Source organism: Oncorhynchus nerka, unplaced genomic scaffold (genome assembly GCF_034236695.1).
Source record: "Oncorhynchus nerka isolate Pitt River unplaced genomic scaffold, Oner_Uvic_2.0 unplaced_scaffold_1427, whole genome shotgun sequence".
Lineage (NCBI taxonomy): Eukaryota > Metazoa > Chordata > Actinopteri > Salmoniformes > Salmonidae > Oncorhynchus > Oncorhynchus nerka.
In genome coordinates this window covers 5,839-26,564 of record NW_027039891.1, presented here as the reverse complement: position 1 = coordinate 26,564, position 20,726 = coordinate 5,839, and positions in this window count along the sequence as shown.

Sequence of the window (20,726 nt, the reverse complement as noted above, 5' to 3'; positions counted from 1 at the left end):
CGTAGGCAATGAAATGAAAAAACATATTGTTCATATATTCATATATTGTGGATATTTTACAATTTGTATATTTATTCATGTATTATAGTTCAATGACATGTTGGATCTCTCTGTTTGGGGTCATTGCTCAAAAATGAGTCTCTCTGGGGAACATGACACCAGCAGAGGTGAGATTACAATTTTGTTTAAGAATTTATGAAGAGTTTATATCCATATTTTTCACATTTGTGTTTTTTCATCAGAAATGAAATCTTCTTCTTGGTACCTTCATGTGTAAAATATTACTGTTCTAAGATTCATAGATTTGAGTGTCTGATATTTTCCCTAAGCGTCAACTGAGCGGTGCAGAGACACCATTCAAATGTGTGCAGATTCATTACATCTTCAGCTGGAAACATAAGTGATGTTGTCCATCTGTGACCAAGAAAGTGGTCTTAGTTCAATTCTAGCAATTATTTAGTATTTATTTTCATTTTGGGGGCTGAACATCACAGCGAATATTGTTACATTCTCTAGATTCTCCCGTTTCATTTGATCTATAGAGCCCCACAGTGGAGGTGTCATAGTACCCATAACACCTAGCGCTCAAACAGGGAAACGGTTCCAATAGTTTTATAGAGCCCCACAGTGGAGGTGTCATAGTACCCATAACACCTAGCGGTCAAACAGGGAAACGGTTCCAATAGTTTTATAGAGCCCCACAGTGGAGGTGTCATAATACCCATAACACCTAGCGCTCAAACAGGGAAATGGTTCCAATAGTTTTATAGAGCCCCACAGTGGATGTGTCATAATAGCCATAACACCTAGTGCTCAAACAGGGAAATGGTTCCAATAGTTTTATAGTGCCCCACAGTGGAGGTGTCATAATAGCCATAACACCTAGCGCTCAAACAGGGAAATGGTTCCAATAGTTTTATAGAGCCCCACAGTGGAGGTGTCATAATAGCCATAACACCTAGCGCTCAAACAGGGAAATGGTTCCAATAGTTTTATAGAGCCCCACAGTGGAGGTGTCATGATACCCATAACACCTAGCGGTCAAACAGGGAAATGGTTCCAATAGTTTTATAGAGCCCCACAGTGGAGGTGTTATAATACCCATAACACCTAGAGGTCAAACAGGGAAACGGTTCCAATTGTTTTATAAAGCCCCACAGTGGAGGTGTCATAATACCCATAACACCTAGTGGTCAAACAGGGAAATTGTTCCAATAGTTTTATAGAGCCCCACAGTGGAGGTGTTAGAGGAATTGTAGAAACACTTTTTCTTTTGGATGGACACTTCTAATGTAACAAAATAATCAGCAGTGGTGCTGCAGTGGTGCCTGGGTAATATCACTGGGGAAGACATGTTACAACACATGTGTTGTGATAATAGTGGGTAATATAGTGGGTAATATCACTGGGGAAGACATGGTACAACACATGTGTTGTGATAATAGTGGGTAATATCACTGGGGAAGACATGTTACACCACATGTGTTGTGATAATAGTGGGTAATATAGTGGGTAATATCACTGGGGAAGACATGTTACAACACATGTGTTGTGATAATACATTTACATTTAAGTCATTTAGCAGACGTATCCAGAGCATAGTGGGTAATATCACTGGGAAGACATGTTACACCACATGTGTTGTGATAATAGTGGGTAATATCACTGAGGAAGACATGGTACACCACATGTGTTGTGATAATAGTGGGTAATATAGTGGGTAATATCACTGGGGAACATGACACTACATGTGTTGTGATAATAGTGGTGGTAATATCACTGGGAAGACATGGTACAACACATGTGTTGTGATAATAGTGGGTAATATCACTGGGAAGACATGTTACACCACATGTTTTGTGTTAATCACTGGGAAGACATGTTACACCACATGTGTTGTGATAATAGTGGGTAATATAGTAATATCACTGGGAAGACATGGTACAACCACATGTGTTGTGATAATAGTGGGTAATATAGTGCATAACAGACAGCTCACTGGGGAGACATGTTACACCACATGTTCCATGTTATAATATGTGTGGTAATATAGTGGGTAATATCACTGGGGAAGACATGTTACAACACATGTGTTGTGATAATAGTGGGTAATATCACTGGGGAAGACATGTTACACTGTGTGTCAATATAAGATTTCTCTACTTGGTCTATCACCCTGTCATACTGTTTAATTTTTTATATTTTTATTTCACCTTTATTTAACCAGGTAGGCTAGTTGAGAACACCTTTATTTAACCAGGTAGGCTAGTTGAGAACACCTTTATTTAACCAGGTAGGCTAGTTGAGAACACCTTTATTTAACCAGGCAGGGCTAGTTGAGAACACCTTTATGTAACCAGGTGAGGCTAGTTGAGAACACCTTTTATTTAACCAGGTAGGCTAGATGAGAACACCTTTATTTGTAACCAGGTAGGCTAGTCACCTGAGAACACCTTTATTTAACCAGGTAGGCTAGTTGAGAACACCTTTATTTAACCAGGTAGGCTAGTTGAGAACACCTTTATTTATGGACCAGGTAGGCTAGTTGAGAACACCTTTATTAACCAGGTAGGCTAGTTGAGAACACCTTTTTATTTAACCAGGTAGGCTAGTTGAGAACACCTTTATTTAACCAGGTAGGCTAGTTGAGAACACCTTTATTTAACCAGGTAGGCTAGTTGAGAACACCTTTATTTAACCAGGTAGGGCTAGTTGAGAACACCTTAGTTCTCATTGCAACTGCTTCCTTACACAAGATAAACACAAACCAGGTAGGCAGTTAGAGACATATAACAACAGGTAGAGTTACACATGGAATGAACCAACATAGAAGCAATAATACAGTAGATCTATATACAGCATGTGTAAATGAGGCAGGATGAGAGAGGTAATAAATACTAGTAGATCTATATACAGCATGTGTAAATGAGGCAGGATAAGAGAGGTAATAAATACAGTAGATCTATATACAGCATGTGTAAATGAGGCAGGATAAGAGAGGTAATAAATACAGTAGATCTATATACAGCATGTGTAAATGAGGCAGGATGAGAGAGGTAATAAATACAGTAGATCTATATACAGCATGTGTAAATGAGGCAGGATGAGAGAGGTAATAAATACAGTAGATCTATATACAGCATGTGTAAATGAGGCAGGATAAGAGAGGTAATAAATACAGTAGATCTATATACAGCATGTGTAAATGAGGCAGGATGAGAGAGGTAATAAATACAGTAGATCTATATACAGCATGTGTAAATGAGGCAGGATGAGAGAGGTAATAAATACAGTAGATCTATATACAGCATGTGTAAATGAGGCAGGATAAGAGAGGTAATAAATATAGTAGATCTATATACAGCATGTGTAAATGAGGCAGGATGAGAGAGGTAATAAATACAGTAGATCTATATACAGCATGTGTAAATGAGGCAGGATGAGAGAGGTAATAAATACTGTACATACCTTTATTTTATGTCCTCGGCTACTTGGCTAAAAAGCTTGGTTCGCAACGTTCGCTACTTAACTATTAAACATTAGCCGTCTACATCTAGCTACATATTGAACTTCCATCCTCTCAGGTCAGGGGCGCAATGTATGAATTAATGATTAGTTCAGAATCAGCTTTATAATCATTAGCCAGTACGGAGAATTAAGTAAAACCACAAGTCCAAATTCCTATCTCCATCTCCATGCCTCACAAAGAAGGGCACTTATTGGTAGATGGGAAAAACAAAAGCAGACATTGAATTTGCCTTTGAGCCTGGTGAAGTTGTTATTAATTACACTTTGGATGGTGAATCAATACACCCAGTCAGTACAAAGATACAGGCGTCTTCCTAACTTAGTTGCCGGAGAGGAAGGAAACCTCTCATTGATTTCAGCATGAGGCCAATGGTGACTTAAAAACAGTTACAGAGTTTAATGGCTGTGATAGGAGAACACTGAGGATGGATCAACAACATTATAGTTACTCCTCAATAATAACCTCATTGACAGAGTGAAAAGAAGGAAGCCGGTGGCAAAGCAGTTCACTTTTTGTCCTGAATACAAAGTGTTATGTTTGGGGCAAATCCAATACAACCCCTTACTGACTGCCATTCTCCATATGTTCAAGCATAGTGGTGGCTGCATCATTTACATTTACATTGTAGTCATTCAGCAGACGCTCTGATGCAGTAGTGAGTGTATTTAGCAGACTCTCTGATGCAGAGGTGAATCATTTAGCAGACGCTCTGATCCAGTAGTGAGTCATTTAGCAGTCGCTCTGATCCAGTAGTGAGTCATTTAGCAGACTCTCTGATGCAGAGGTGAATCATTTAGCAGTCGCTCTGATCCAGTAGTGAGTCATTTAGCAGTCGCTCTGATCCAGTAGTGAGTCATTTAGCAGACGCTCAGATCCAGTAGTGAGTATTTTAGCAGACGCTCTGATCCAGTAGTGAGTCATTTAGCAGACGCTCTGATCCAGTAGTTAGTCATTTAGCAGACGCTCAGATCCAGTAGTGAGTATTTTAGCAGATGCTCTGATCCAGTAGTGAGTCATTTAGCAGACGCTCTGATCCAGTAGTGAGTATTTTAGCAGACGCTCTGATCCAGTAGTGAGTCATTTAGAAGACGCTCTGATCCAGTAGTGAGTCATTTAGCAGACGCTCTGATCCAGTAGTGAGTATTTTAGCAGACGCTCTGATCCAGTAGTGAGTCATTTAGCAGGCGCTCTGATCCAGCAGTGAGTCATTTAGCAGACGCTCTGATCCAGTAGTGGGGGACCTGATCCTAGATCATAATGAATCAGATTACATGGAGAGGAGGGACCTGATCCTAGATCATAATGAATCAGATTACATGGAGAGAGCGAGACCTGCTCCTAGATTATAATGAATCAGATTACATGGAGAGGAGGGACCTGATCCTAGATCATAATGAATCAGATTAGATGGAGAGGGGGGACCTGATCCTAGATCATAATGAATCAGATTACATGGAGAGGGGGACCTGATCCTAGATCATAATGAATCAGATTACATGGAGAGAGCGAGACCTGCTCCTAGATTATAATGAATCAGATTACATGGAGAGGAGGGACCTGATCCTAGATCATACTGAATCAGATTACATGGAGAGGGGGACCTGATCCTAGATCATAATGAATCAGATTACATGGAGAGAGCGAGACCTGATCCTAGATCATAATGAATCAGATTACATGGAGAGGGGGGACCTGATCCTAGATCATAATGAATCAGATTACATGGAGAGGGGGACCTGATCCTAGATCATAATGAATCAGATTAGATGGACAGGAGGAGCTGATCCTAGAGCAACGCTCCTCCTCTGGGACACTGCCTGTATAAAACAGAACACATAGTTGTAAAGTCTAGTTACAGCAGGTGTTTACTGCCATCTAGTGGAAGATACCAATATAACACTTTATTATCAGGGTGGGGAGGCGGCTGAGCTGAAACAGAACACATAGTTGTAAAATCTAGTTACAGCAGGTGTTTACTGCCATCTAGTGGAAGATACCAATATAACACTTTGTTATCAGGGTGGGGAGGCGGCTGAGCTGAAACAGAACACATAGTTGTTAACTCTAGTTACAGCAGGGGTCTCAACAGAATGTCTGTTGAAACTGTGTCTCATATGGAACGTTAGAACAGTGGTGGAAACAGAACTCAGTTCCAGAATGTCTGTTGAAACTGTGTCTCATATGGAACGTTAGAACAGTGGTGGAAACAGAACTCAGTTCCAGAATGTCTGTTGAAACTGTGTCTCATATGGAACGTTAGAACAGTGGTGGAAACAGAACTCAGTTCCAGAATGTCTGTTGAAACTGTGTCTCATATGGAACGTTAGAACAGTGGTGGAAACAGAACTCAGTTCCAGAATGTCTGTTGAAACTGTGTCTCATATGGAACGTTAGAACAGTGGTGGAAACAGAACTCAGTTCCAGAATGTCTGTTGAAACTGTGTCTCATATGGAACGTTAGAACAGTGGTGGAAACAGAACTCAGTTCCAGAATGTCTGTTGAAACTGTGTCTCATATGGAACGTTAGAACAGTGGTGGAAACAGAACTCAGTTCCAGAATGTCTGTTGAAACTGTGTCTCATATGGAACGTTAGAACAGTGGTGGAAACAGAACTCAGTTCCAGAATGTCTGTTGAAACTGTGTCTCATATGGAACGTTAGAACAGTGGTGGAAACAGAACTCAGTTCCAGAATGTCTGTTGAAACTGTCTCATATGGAACGTTAGAACAGTGGTGGAAACAGAACTCAGTTCCAGAATGTCTGTTGAAACTGTGTCTCATATGGAACGTTAGAACAGTGGTGGAAACAGAACTCAGTTCCAGAATGTCTGTTGAAACTGTGTCTCATATGGAACGTTAGAACAGTGGTGGAAACAGAACTCAGTTCCAGAATGTCTGTTGAAACTGTGTCTCATATGGAACGTTAGAACAGTGGTGGAAACAGAACTCAGTTCCAGAATGTCTGTTGAAACTGTGTCTCATATGGAACGTTAGAACAGTGGTGGAAACAGAACTCAGTTCCAGAATGTCTGTTGAAACTGTGTCTCATATGGAACGTTAGAACAGTGGTGGAAACAGAACTCAGTTCCAGAATGTCTGTTGAAACTGTGTCTCATATGGAACGTTAGAACAGTGGTGGAAACAGAACTCAGTTCCAGAATGTCTGTTGAAACTGTGTCTCATATGGAACGTTAGAACAGTGGTGGAAACAGAACTCAGTTCCAGAATGTCTGTTGAAACTGTGTCTCATATGGAACGTTAGAACAGTGGTGGAAACAGAACTCAGTTCCAGAATGTCTGTTGAAACTGTGTCTCATATGGAACGTTAGAACAGTGGTGGAAACAGAACTCAGTTCCAGAATGTCTGTTGAAACTGTGTCTCATATGGAACGTTAGAACAGTGGTGGAAACAGAACTCAGTTCCAGAATGTCTGTTGAAACTGTGTCTCATATGGAACGTTAGAACAGTGGTGGAAACAGAACTCAGTTCCAGAATGTCTGTTGAAACTGTGTCTCATATGGAACGTTAGAACAGTGGTGGATACAGAACTCAGTTCTCAAACTGGAGTAAAAGTAAAGATTCCTTCATAGAAAATGACTCAAGTAAAAGTGAAAGTCACCCAGTAAAATACTACTTCAGGAAAAGTCTAGAGGTATTTGTTTGAAATATAATTAAGTATCAAAAGTAAAACTAAAGTAGTAATAATTAAAAATTCCTTTTATTAAGCAAACCAGAGAGTACAATCTTCTTGTTATTTTAATTTATGGATAGCCAGGGTCACACTCCAACACTCAGACATCATTTAAAAACAAAGCATTTGTGTTTAGTGAGTCCTCCAGATCAGAGGCAGTAGGGATGACCAGGGATGTTGTCTGTTTAGTGAGTCTGCCAGATCAGAGGCAGTAGGGATGACCAGGGATGTTCTCTGTTTAGTGAGTCCTCCAGATCAGAGGCAGTAGGGATGACCGGGGTTGTTCTCTGTTTAGTGAGTCTGCCAGATCAGAGGCAGTAGGGATGACCAGGGATGTTCTCTTGATAAGTGAGTGAATTGGACCATTTTCTGTCCTACTAAGCATTCAAAATGTAACGAGTACTTTTGGGTGTCAGGGAAACTGTTCAGAGTAAAAAGTACATCATTTTCTTTATGAATGTAGTGAAGTAAAAGTAAAAGTTGTTAAAAATATAAATATTAAAGTAAAGGACAGATACCCCCAAAACAATTAAGTAGTACTTTAAAGTATTTTACTGAAATACTTTATACCACTGCATTAGAAGACAGATAAATGTGTTGATTTGAAGGAAAGACGGCAGATTCTGGTAGGTCGGCTACGAACTATTATAAAGTTAGGTCGTCGTCAGACATTCAACAGTCACAGTAGGTTTGAGCTACAGTATGATCACTAATCATGCCGACCAACCTGATGGTCTCTGTTGGAAATGTTGTGAAAAGTATCTGGCCCAGGCTATAAATATCTGGCATTACTCATCTCATATGTATATACTGTATTCTATACTATTCTACTGTATCTTAGTCTATGCCGCTCTGACATTGTGACCAATAACATTTGATTTGATTTAGATTAGGCTACATACACTACATGACCAAAAGTATGTGGACACCTGCTAGTCTAACATCTGTCGTGGAGAATCGTATCAGAAATATAACACTCTTACAAGAACTTGTGAATTCAATATACACTTTAATACAAAGTAGCAAAACTGAGCCTTTCCATGAAAGGACCTTATCACTAACATAACAGGGCTGAGCCCCTCCATGGAAGGACCTTATCACTAACATAACAGGGCTGAGCCCCTCCATGGAAGGACCTTATCACAAACATAACAGGGCTGAGTCCCTCCATGGAAGGACCTTATCACTAACATAACAGGGCTGAGTCCCTCCATGGAAGGACCTTATCACTAACATAACAGGGCTGAGCCCCTCCATGGAAGGACCTTATCACTAACATAACAGGGCTGAGCCCCTCCATGGAAGGACCTTATCACTAACATAACAGGGCTGAGCCCCTCCATGGAAGGACCTTATCACTAACATAACAGGGCTGAGCCCCTCCATGGAAGGACCTTATCACTAACATAACAGGGCTGAGCCCCTCCATGGAAGGACCTTATCACTAACATAACAGGGCCTCCATGGAAGGACCTTATCACTAACATAACAGGGCTGAGCCCCTCCATGGAAGGACCTTATCACTAACATAACAGGGCTGAGCCCCTCCATGGAAGGACCTTATCACTAACATAACAGGGCTGAGCCCCTCCATGGAAGGACCTTATCACTAACATAACAGGGCTGAGCCCCTCCATGGAAGGACCTTATCACTAACATAACAGGGCTGAGCCCCTCCATGGAAGGACCTTATCACTAACATAACAGGGCTGAGCCCCTCCATGGAAGGACCTTATCAACATAACATAACCCCTCCATGGAAGGACCTTATCACTAACATAACAGAGCCCCTCCATGGAAGGACCTTATCACTAACATAACAGCCCCTCCATGGAAGGACCTTATCACTAACATAACAGGGCTGAGCCCCTCCATGGAAGGACCTTATCACTAACATAACAGCCCCTCCATGGAAGGACCTTATCACTAACATAACAGGGCTGAGCCCCTCCATGGAAGGACCTTATCACTAACATAACAAGGCTGAGCCCCTCCATGGAAGGACCTTATCACTAACATAACAGGGCTGAGCCCCTCCATGGAAGGACCTTATCACTAACATAACAGGGCTGAGCCCCTCCATGGAAGGACCTTATCACTAACATAACAGGGCTGAGCCCCTCCATGGAAGGACCTTATCACTAACATAACAGGGCTGAGCCCCTCCATGGAAGGACCTTATCACTAACATAACAGGGCTGAGCCCCTCCATGGAAGGACCTTATCACTAACATAACAGGGCTGAGCCCCTCCATGGAAGGACCTTATCACTAACATAACAGGGCTGAGCCCCTCCATGGAAGGACCTTATCACTAACATAACAGGGCTGAGCCCCTCCATGGAAGGACCTTATCACTAACATAACAGGGCTGAGCCCCTCCATGGAAGGACCTTATCACAAACATAACAGGGCTGAGCCCCTCCATGGAAGGACCTTATCACTAACATAACAGGGCTGAGCCCCTCCATGGAAGGACCTTATCACAAACATAACAGGGCTGAGTCCCTCCATGGAAGGACCTTATCACTAACATAACAGGGCTGAGCCCCTCCATGGAAGGACCTTATCACTAACATAACAGGGCCGAGCCCCTCCATGGAAGGACCTTATCACTAACATAACAGGGCTGAGCCCCTCCATGGAAGGACCTTATCACTAACATAACATGGCTGAGCCCCTCCATGGAAGGACCTTATCACTAACATAACATGGCTGAGCCCCTCCATGGAAGGACCTTATCACTAACATAACAGGGCTGAGCCCCTCCATGGAAGGACCTTATCACTAACATAACAGGGCTGAGCACCTCCATGGAAAGAGACCAAATTCTCATATTACAGAGTCCTGCCTTTACAGGATTCTGTCTTTGCATAACGTATAGAGTCCCCTCCCTCTATATGGAGTCCCCTCCCTCTATATAGAGTCCCCTCCCTCTATATGGAGTCCCCTCCCTCTATATGGAGTCCCCTCCCTCTATATAGAGTCCCCTCCCTCTATATGGAGTCCCCTCCCTCTATATAGAGTCCCTCCTCTATATAGAGTCCCTCCCTCTATATAGAGTCCCCTCCCTCTATATAGAGTCCCTCCCTCTATATAGAGTCCCTCCCTCTATATGGAGTCCCCTCTATATGGAGTCCCCTCCCTCTATATAGAGTCCCTCCCTCTATATGGAGTCCCCTCCTCTATATAGAGTCCCCTCCTCTATATAGAGTCCCTCCCCTCTATATAGAGTCCCTCCCTCTATATATAGTCCCCTCCTCTATATAGAGTCCTCCTCTATATGGAGTCCCCTCCTCTATATAGAGTCCCCTCCCTCTATATAGAGTCCCCTCCCTCTATATAGAGTCCCCTCCCTCTATATATAGTCCCCTCCCTCTATATAGAGTCCCCTCCCTCTATATGAAAACAGCTTCCCTTGACCTGTCCATTATTTTCTTCTCATCTCAGAGATGGTTCACGCCCACTAACGCTCATATCTGCTTCTGGTTATAATGATGGTAGAACTCCTTCCATGTTCTAAAAATAATGCATGCTTATGTTTCACGTGTTGGTCATCAGTTATCTTGTTTCCATCCTCCTTCCTGTATCCTGCTGACCATAGTACGTCCAGCTGTCATAAATATACGTATGGTCTTATGTACTCTTTCAAACAGAGTATAGTCTGGGTGTCATCTTCTCTGTGCAGGTCCTTGCTACTTCAGCCTGGCAACTAGACCTATTTATATGTAATGCTTTTGCTCTCCTTAATGGTTTGCTCCTACACCACGAGGCTACCTGCCGCCCCAAAATAAGATGTAGGCCTATCAGGGGTTATTAGTTAGTTTTCAGGCCTTGTGGGCGGGTTTTGAGTCGTCATTGGGCTAGAAAAAGTAATTGAACTAAATCACGACTGTTTGGATGTGTCTGTTAGTAAATGTTTTATTTCTAAAAGATAAAAGAGAACAATATACATTCAATAATTATTTGTCACTGTGTTAACCTCAACCAACATGCTGTATCTCTGTTTAGTTGTCACTGTGTTAACCTCAACCAACATGCTGTATCTCTGTTTAGTTGTCACTGTGTTAACCACAACCAACATGTTGGATCTCTGTTTAGTTGTCACTGTGTTAACCTCAACCAACATGTTGGATCTCTGTTTAGTTGTCACTGTGTTAACCTCAACCAACATGCTGTATCTCTGTTTAGTTGTCACTGTGTTAACCTCAACCAACATGCTGGATCTCTGTTTAGTTGTCACTGTGTTAACCACAACCAACATGTTGGATCTCTGTTTAGTTGTCACTGTGTTAACCTCAACCAACATGTTGGATCTCTGTTTAGTTGTCACTGTGTTAAACACAACCAACATGTTGGATCTCTGTTTAGTTGTCACTGTGTTAACCTCAACCAACATGTTGGATCTCTGTTTAGTTGTCACTGTGTTAACCACAACCAACATGATGGATCTCTGTTTAGTTGTCACTGTGTTAACCACAACCAACATGTTGGATCTCTGTTTAGTTGTTACTGTGTTAAACACAACCAACATGTTGGATCTCTGTTTAGTTATCACTGTGTTAACCACAACCAACATGTTGGATCTCTGTTTAGTTGTCACTGTGTTAACCACAACCAACATGTTGGATCTCTGTTTAGTTGTCACTGTGTTAACCACAACCAACCTGTTGGATCTCTGTTTAGTTGTCACTGTGTTAACCACAACCAACATGTTGGATCTCTGTTTAGTTGTCACTGTGTTAACCACAACCAACATGTTGGATCTCTGTTTAGTTGTCACTGTGTTAACCACAACCAACATGTTGGATCTCTGTTTAGTTGTCACTGTGTTAACCACAACCAACATGTTGGATCTCTGTTTAGTTGTCACTGTGTTAACCACAACCAACATGTTGGATCTCTGTTTAGTTGTCACTGTGTTAACCACAACCAACATGTTGGATCTCTGTTTAGTTGTCACTGTGTTAACCACAACCAACATGTTGGATCTCTGTTTAGTTGTCACTGTGTTAACCACAACCACAACCAACATGTCACTGGATCTCTGTTTAGTTGTCACTGTGTTAACCACAACCAACATGCTGGATCTCTGTTTAGTTGTCACTGTGTTAATAACCACAACCAACATGTTGGATCTCTGTTTAGTTGTCACTGTGTTAACCACAACCAACATGTTGGATCTCTGTTTAGTTGTCACTGTGTTAACCACAACCAACATGCTGGATCTCTGTTTAGTTGTCACTGTGTTAACCACAACCAACATGTTGGATCTCTGTTTAGTTGTCACTGTGTTAATAACCACAACCAACATGTTGGATCTCTGTTTAGTTGTCACTGTGTTAACCACAACCAACATGTTGGATCTCTGTTTAGTTGTCACTGTGTTAACCACAACCAACATGTTGGATCTCTGTTTAGTTGTCACTGTGTTAATAACCACAACCAACATGTTGGATCTCTGTTTAGTTGTCACTGTGTTAACCACAACCAACATGTTGGATCTCTGTTTAGTTGTCACTGTGTTAACCACAACCAACATGTTGGATCTCTGTTTAGTTGTCACTGTGTTAACCACAACCAACATGTTGGATCTCTGTTTAGTTGTCACTGTGTTAATAACCACAACCAACATGTTGGACCTCTGTTTAGTTGTCACTGTGTTAACCACAACCAACATGTTGGATCTCTGTTTAGTTGTCACTGTGTTAACCACAACCAACATGTTGGATCTCTGTTTAGTTGTCACTGTGTTAACCACAACCAACATGTTGGATCTCTGTTTAGTTGTCACTGTGTTAACCACAACCAACATGTTGGATCTCTGTTTAGTTGTCACTGTGTTAACCACAACCAACATGTTGGATCTCTGTTTAGTTGTCACTGTGTTAACCACAACCAACATGATGGATATCTGTTTAGTTGTCACTGTGTTAACCACAACCAACATGTTGGATCTCTGTTTAGTTGTCACTGTGTTAACCACAACCAACATGTTGGATCTCTGTTTAGTTGTCACTGTGTTAACCACAACCAACATGATGGATCTCTGTTTAGTTGTCACTGTGTTAACCACAACCAACATGTTGGATCTCTGTTTAGTTGTCACTGTGTTAACCACAACCAACATGTTGGATCTCTGTTTAGTTGTCACTGTGTTAACCACAACCAACATGTTGGACCTCTGTTTAGTTGTCACTGTGTTAACCACAACCAACATGTTGGATCTCTGTTTAGTTGTCACTGTGTTAACCACAACCAACATGTTGGATCTCTGTTTAGTTGTCACTGTGTTAACCACAACCAACATGTTGGATCTCTGTTTAGTTGTCACTGTGTTAACCACAACCAACATGTTGGATCTCTGTTTAGTTGTCACTGTGTTAACCACAACCAACATGTTGGATCTCTGTTTAGTTGTTACTGTGTTAACCACAACCAACATGTTGGATCTCTGTTTAGTTGTCACTGTGTTAACCACAACCAACATGTTGGATCTCTGTTTAGTTGTTACTGTGTTAACCACAACCAACATGTTGGATCTCTGTTTAGTTGTCACTGTGTTAACCACAACCAACATGCTGGATCTCTGTTTAGTTGTCACTGTGTTAACCACAACCAACATGTTGGATCTCTGTTTAGTTGTCACTGTGTTAACCACAACCAACATGTTGGATCTCTGTTTAGTTGTCACTGTGTTAATAACCACAACCAACATGATGGATCTCTGTTTAGTTGTCACTGTGTTAACCACAACCAACATGTTGGATCTCTGTTTAGTTGTCACTGTGTTAATAACCACAACCAACATGATGGATCTCTGTTTAGTTGTCACTGTGTTAACCACAACCAACATGTTGGATCTCTGTTTAGTTGTCACTGTGTTAATAACCACAACCAACATGTTGGATCTCTGTTTAGTTGTCACTGTGTTAACCACAACCAACATGTTGGATCTCTGTTTAGTTGTCACTGTGTTAACCACAACCAACATGTTGGATCTCTGTTTAGTTATCACTGTGTTAATCACAACCAACATGTTGGATCTCTGTTTAGTTGTCACTGTGTTAACCACAACCAACATGCTGGATCTCTGTTTAGTTGTCACTGTGTTAACCACAACCAACATGCTGGATCTCTGTTTAGGGGTCAGTTCTCTAAAACGAGACTCTCTGGGGAACATGACATGTTATTTATCAGACAGTATTGCTCAGGGGAACCTTGTCTGTAAAATATTGTTGTTCTAAGATTTTAATTCATGGATTTTTGTGTATGAATTTTTGTTTTTCAAAACGCGATATAGCTGGAATGGAATGTTTGTATCCTGTATATTAGACTGTGATATGTGGTTGTCTCACCAGCACACACACACACACACACATACATACACATATACACACACACACACACACACACATACACACACACACACATACACACACACACACACACACATACACACACACACACACACACACACACCTCTATAAAATGTTAGCATGACACAATCATTGAGCCTCTTAATTATGATCTAATATGTTGGCAGCAAAACTTTATAGTGTTTATTCTGATCGTTGTTACAAGCTGAATTCTGACAATATATCCGTTATATCAACACACTCTTCACTCCTGTTGAAACCAGAAAGGGTTCTATCTTCCTACAATATACAGAACCACTAGAGTCCTATATAGAACCCTTTATAGGAGGTTAGGAAGTGTCTGAGTATACAGTATATATAGAATATATATAGAACCCTTTATAGGAGGTTAGGAAGTGTCTGAGTATACAGTATATATAGAATATATATAGAACCCTTTATAGGAGGTTAGGAAGTGTCAGAGTATACAGTATATATAGAATATATATAGAACCCTTTATAGGAGCTTAGGAAGTGTCAGAGTATACAGTATATATAGAATATATATAGAACCCTTTATAGGAGGTTAGGAAGTGTCTGAGTATACAGTATATATAGAACCCTTTATAGGAGGTTAGGAAGTGTCTGAGTATACAGTATATATAGAATATATATAGAACCCTTTATAGGAGGTTAGGAAGTGTCAGAGTATACAGTATATATAGAATATATATAGAACCCTTTATAGGAGGTTAGGAAGTGTCAGAGTATACAGTATATATAGAATATATATAGAACCCTTTATAGGAGGTTAGGAAGTGTCAGAGTATACAGTATATATAGAACCCTTTATAGGAGGTTAGGAAGTGTCTGAGTAAACAGTATATATAGAATATATATAGAACCCTTTATAGGAGGTTAGGAAGTGTCTGAGTATACAGTATATATAGAATATATATAGAACCCTTTATAGGAGGTTAGGAAGTGTCTGAGTATACAGTATATATAGAATATATATAGAACCCTTTATAGGAGGTTAGGAAGTGTCTGAGTATACAGTATATATAGAATATATATAGAACCCTCTATAGGAGGTTAGGAAGTGTCTGAGTATACAGTATATATAGAATATATATAGAACCCTTTATAGGAGGTTAGGAAGTGTCTGAGTATACAGTATATATATAATATATATAGAACCCTCTATAGGAGGTTAGGAAGTGTCTGAGTATACAGTATATATATATAATATATATAGAACCCTTTATAGGAGGTTAGGAAGTGTCTGAGTATACAGTATATATAGAATATATATAGAACCCTTTATAGGAGGTTAGGAAGTGTCTGAGTATACAGTATATATAGAATATATATAGAACCCTTTATAGGAGGTTAGGAAGTGTCAGAGTATACAGTATATATAGAATATATATAGAACCCTTTATAGGAGGTTAGGAAGTGTCAGAGTATACAGTATATATAGAATATATATAGAACCCTTTATAGGAGGTTAGGAAGTGTCTGAGTATACAGTATATATAGAACCCTTTATAGGAGGTTAGGAAGTGTCTGAGTATACAGTATATATAGAATATATATAGAACCCTTTATAGGAGGTTAGGAAGTGTCAGAGTATACAGTATATATAGAATATATATAGAACCCTTTATAGGAGGTTAGGAAGTGTCAGAGTATACAGTATATATAGAATATATAGAACCCTTTATAGGAGGTTAGGAAGTGTCAGAGTATACAGTATATATAGAACCCTTTATAGGAGGTTAGGAAGTGTCTGAGTAAACAGTATATATAGAATATATATAGAACCCTTTATAGGAGGTTAGGAAGTGTCTGAGTATACAGTATATATAGAATATATATAGAACCCTTTATAGGAGGTTAGGAAGTGTCTGAGTATACAGTATATATAGAATATATATAGAACCCTTTATAGGAGGTTAGGAAGTGTCTGAGTATACAGTATATATAGAATATATATAGAACCCTCTATAGGAGGTTAGGAAGTGTCTGAGTATACAGTATATATAGAATATATATAGAACCCTTTATAGGAGGTTAGGAAGTGTCTGAGTATACAGTATATATATAATATATATAGAACCCTCTATAGGAGGTTAGGAAGTGTCTGAGTATACAGTATATATATAATATATATAGAACCCTTTATAGGAGGTTAGGAAGTGTCTGAGTATACAGTATATATAGAATATATATAGAAGCCTTTATAGGAGGTTAGGAAGTGTCTGAGTATACAGTATATATAGAATATATATAGAACCCTTTATAGGAGGTTAGGAAGTGTCTGAGTATACAGTATATATAGAATATATATTGGTCAGAACTCTAGAGGTTCTTCTTCCCTGAATTGATCTTCATTATATCCAAACACACTGGTGGTCAGGGAGGCATCTCTTTGTTTGAACGATGGCCCACGTCAACTCTGGCATTACAATACATACATTACAATACAATACAATACAATACAATACAATACATTACAATACAATACAATACATTACAATACATTACAATACATTACAATACATACATTACAATACAATACAATACATTACATTACATTACAATACAATACAATACATTACAATACAATACATTACAATACATTACAATACATTACAATACATACATTACAATACAATACATTACATTACAATACATTACAATACAATACAATACAATACATTACAATACATTACAATACATTACAATACAATACAATACAATACATTACAATACATTACAATACATTACAATACATTACAATACATACATTACAATACATACATACATTACAATACATTACAATACATTACAATACATTACAATACATACATTACAATACATACATACATTACAATACAATACAATACATTACAATACATTACAATACAATACAATACATTACAATACATTACAATACAATACAATACATTATAATACAATACATTACAATACAATACATTACAATACAATACATTACAATACAATACATACATTACAATACATACATTACAATACATACATTACAATACATACAATACATTACAATACAATACATTACAATACAATACAATACATACATTACAATACATTACAATACATACATTACAATACATACAATACAATGCATTACAATACAATACATTACAATACAATACAATACATTACAATACATACATTACAATACATACATTACAATACAATACATTACAATACATTACATACATTACAATACAATACATTACAATACATTACAATACATTACATTACAATACAATACATTACAATACAATACATACATTACAATACAATACATTACAATACATTACAATACATACATTACAATACATACATTACAATACAATACATTACAATACATTACAATACAATACAATACATTACATTACAATACATTACAATACAATACATACTTTACAATACAATACATTACAATACATTACAATACAATACATTACAATACAATACAATACATTACAATACAATACATTACAATACATTACAATACATTACAATACAATACAATACATTACAATACAATACATTACATTACAATACAATACATTACAATACATTACAATACATACATTACAATACATACATTACAATACATTACAATACAATACAATACAATACAATACAATACATTACAATACATTACAATACAATACAATACATACATTACAATACATACATTACATTACAATACAATACAATACATTACAATACATTACAATACATACATTACAATACATTACATTACAATACAATACAATACAATACAATACAATACATTACAATACATTACAATACAATACAATACATACATTACAATACATACATTACATTACAATACAATACATACTTTACAATACAATACATTACAATACATTACAATACAATACATTACAATACAATACAATACATTACAATACAATACATTACAATACATTACAATACATTACAATACAATACAATACATTACAATACAATACATTACATTACAATACAATACATTACAATACATTACAATACATACATTACAATACATACATTACAATACATTACAATACAATACAATACAATACAATACAATACATTACAATACATTACAATACAATACAATACATACATTACAATACATACATTACATTACAATACAATACAATACATTACAATACAATACATTACAATACATACATTACAATACATTACATTACAATACAATACAATACAATACAATACAATACATTACAATACATTACAATACAATACAATACATACATTACAATACATACATTACATTACAATACAATACAATACATTACAATACATACATTACAATACATTACATTACAATACAATACATTACAATACAATACATTACAATACATACATTACAATACATACATTACAATACAATACAATACAATACAATACATACATTACAATACATACATTACAATACAATACAATACAATACATTACAATACAATACAATACATTACAATACAATACATTACAATACAATACAATACATTACAATACAATACAATACAATACAATACATTACAATACAATACAATACATACATTACAATACATACATTACATTACAATACAATACATTACATTACAATACATTACAATACATACATTACAATACATTACATTACATTACAATACAATACATTACAATACAATACATTACAATACATACATTACAATACATACATTACAATACAATACAATACAATACAATACAATACATACATTACAATACATACATTACAATACAATACAATACAATACATTACAATACAATACATTACAATACATACATTACAATACATTACAATACAATACATTACAATACAATACAATACATTACAATACAATACATTACAATACATTACATTACAATACAATACAATACATTACAATACAATACATTACAATACATACATTACAATACATTACATTACATTACAATACAATACATTACAATGCAATACATTACAATACATACATTACAATACATACATTACAATACAATACAATACATTACATTACATTACAATACAATACAATACAATACAATACAATACATTACAATACATACATTACAATACATACATTACAATACAATACAATACAATACAATACAATACATTACAATACACTACAATACAATACATACATTACAATACAATACAATACAATACAATACAATACATTACAATACAGTACAATACAATACAATACAATACATACATTACATTACATTACAATACAATACAATACATTACAATACAATACAATACATTACAATACATACATTACAATACAATACAATACAATACAATACAATACATTACAATACAATACAATACAATACAATACATTACAATACATACATTACAATACATACATTACAATACAATACAATACAATACAATACATTACATTACAATACAATACAATACATACATTACAATACATTACAATACAATACATACATTACAATACATTACAATACATTACAATACAATACATACATTACAATACATACAATACATACATTACAATACAATACATACATTACAATACAATACATTACAATACATTACAATACAATACAATACATTACATTACAATACAATACATTACAATACAATACATACATTACAATACAATACATTACAATACAATACAATACATTACATTACAATACAATACATTACAATACATTACAATACAATACAATACAATACATTACAATACAATACATTACAATACAATACAATACATTACATTACAATACAATACATTACAATACAATACATACATTACAATACAATACATTACAATACAATACAATACATTACAATACAATACAATACATTACAATACAATACATTACAATACAATACATACATTACAATACAATACATTACAATACAATACATACATTACAATACAATACATACATTACAATACAATACAATACAATACAATACATTACAATACAATACAATACAATACATACATTACAATACAATACAATACAATACATTACAATACAATA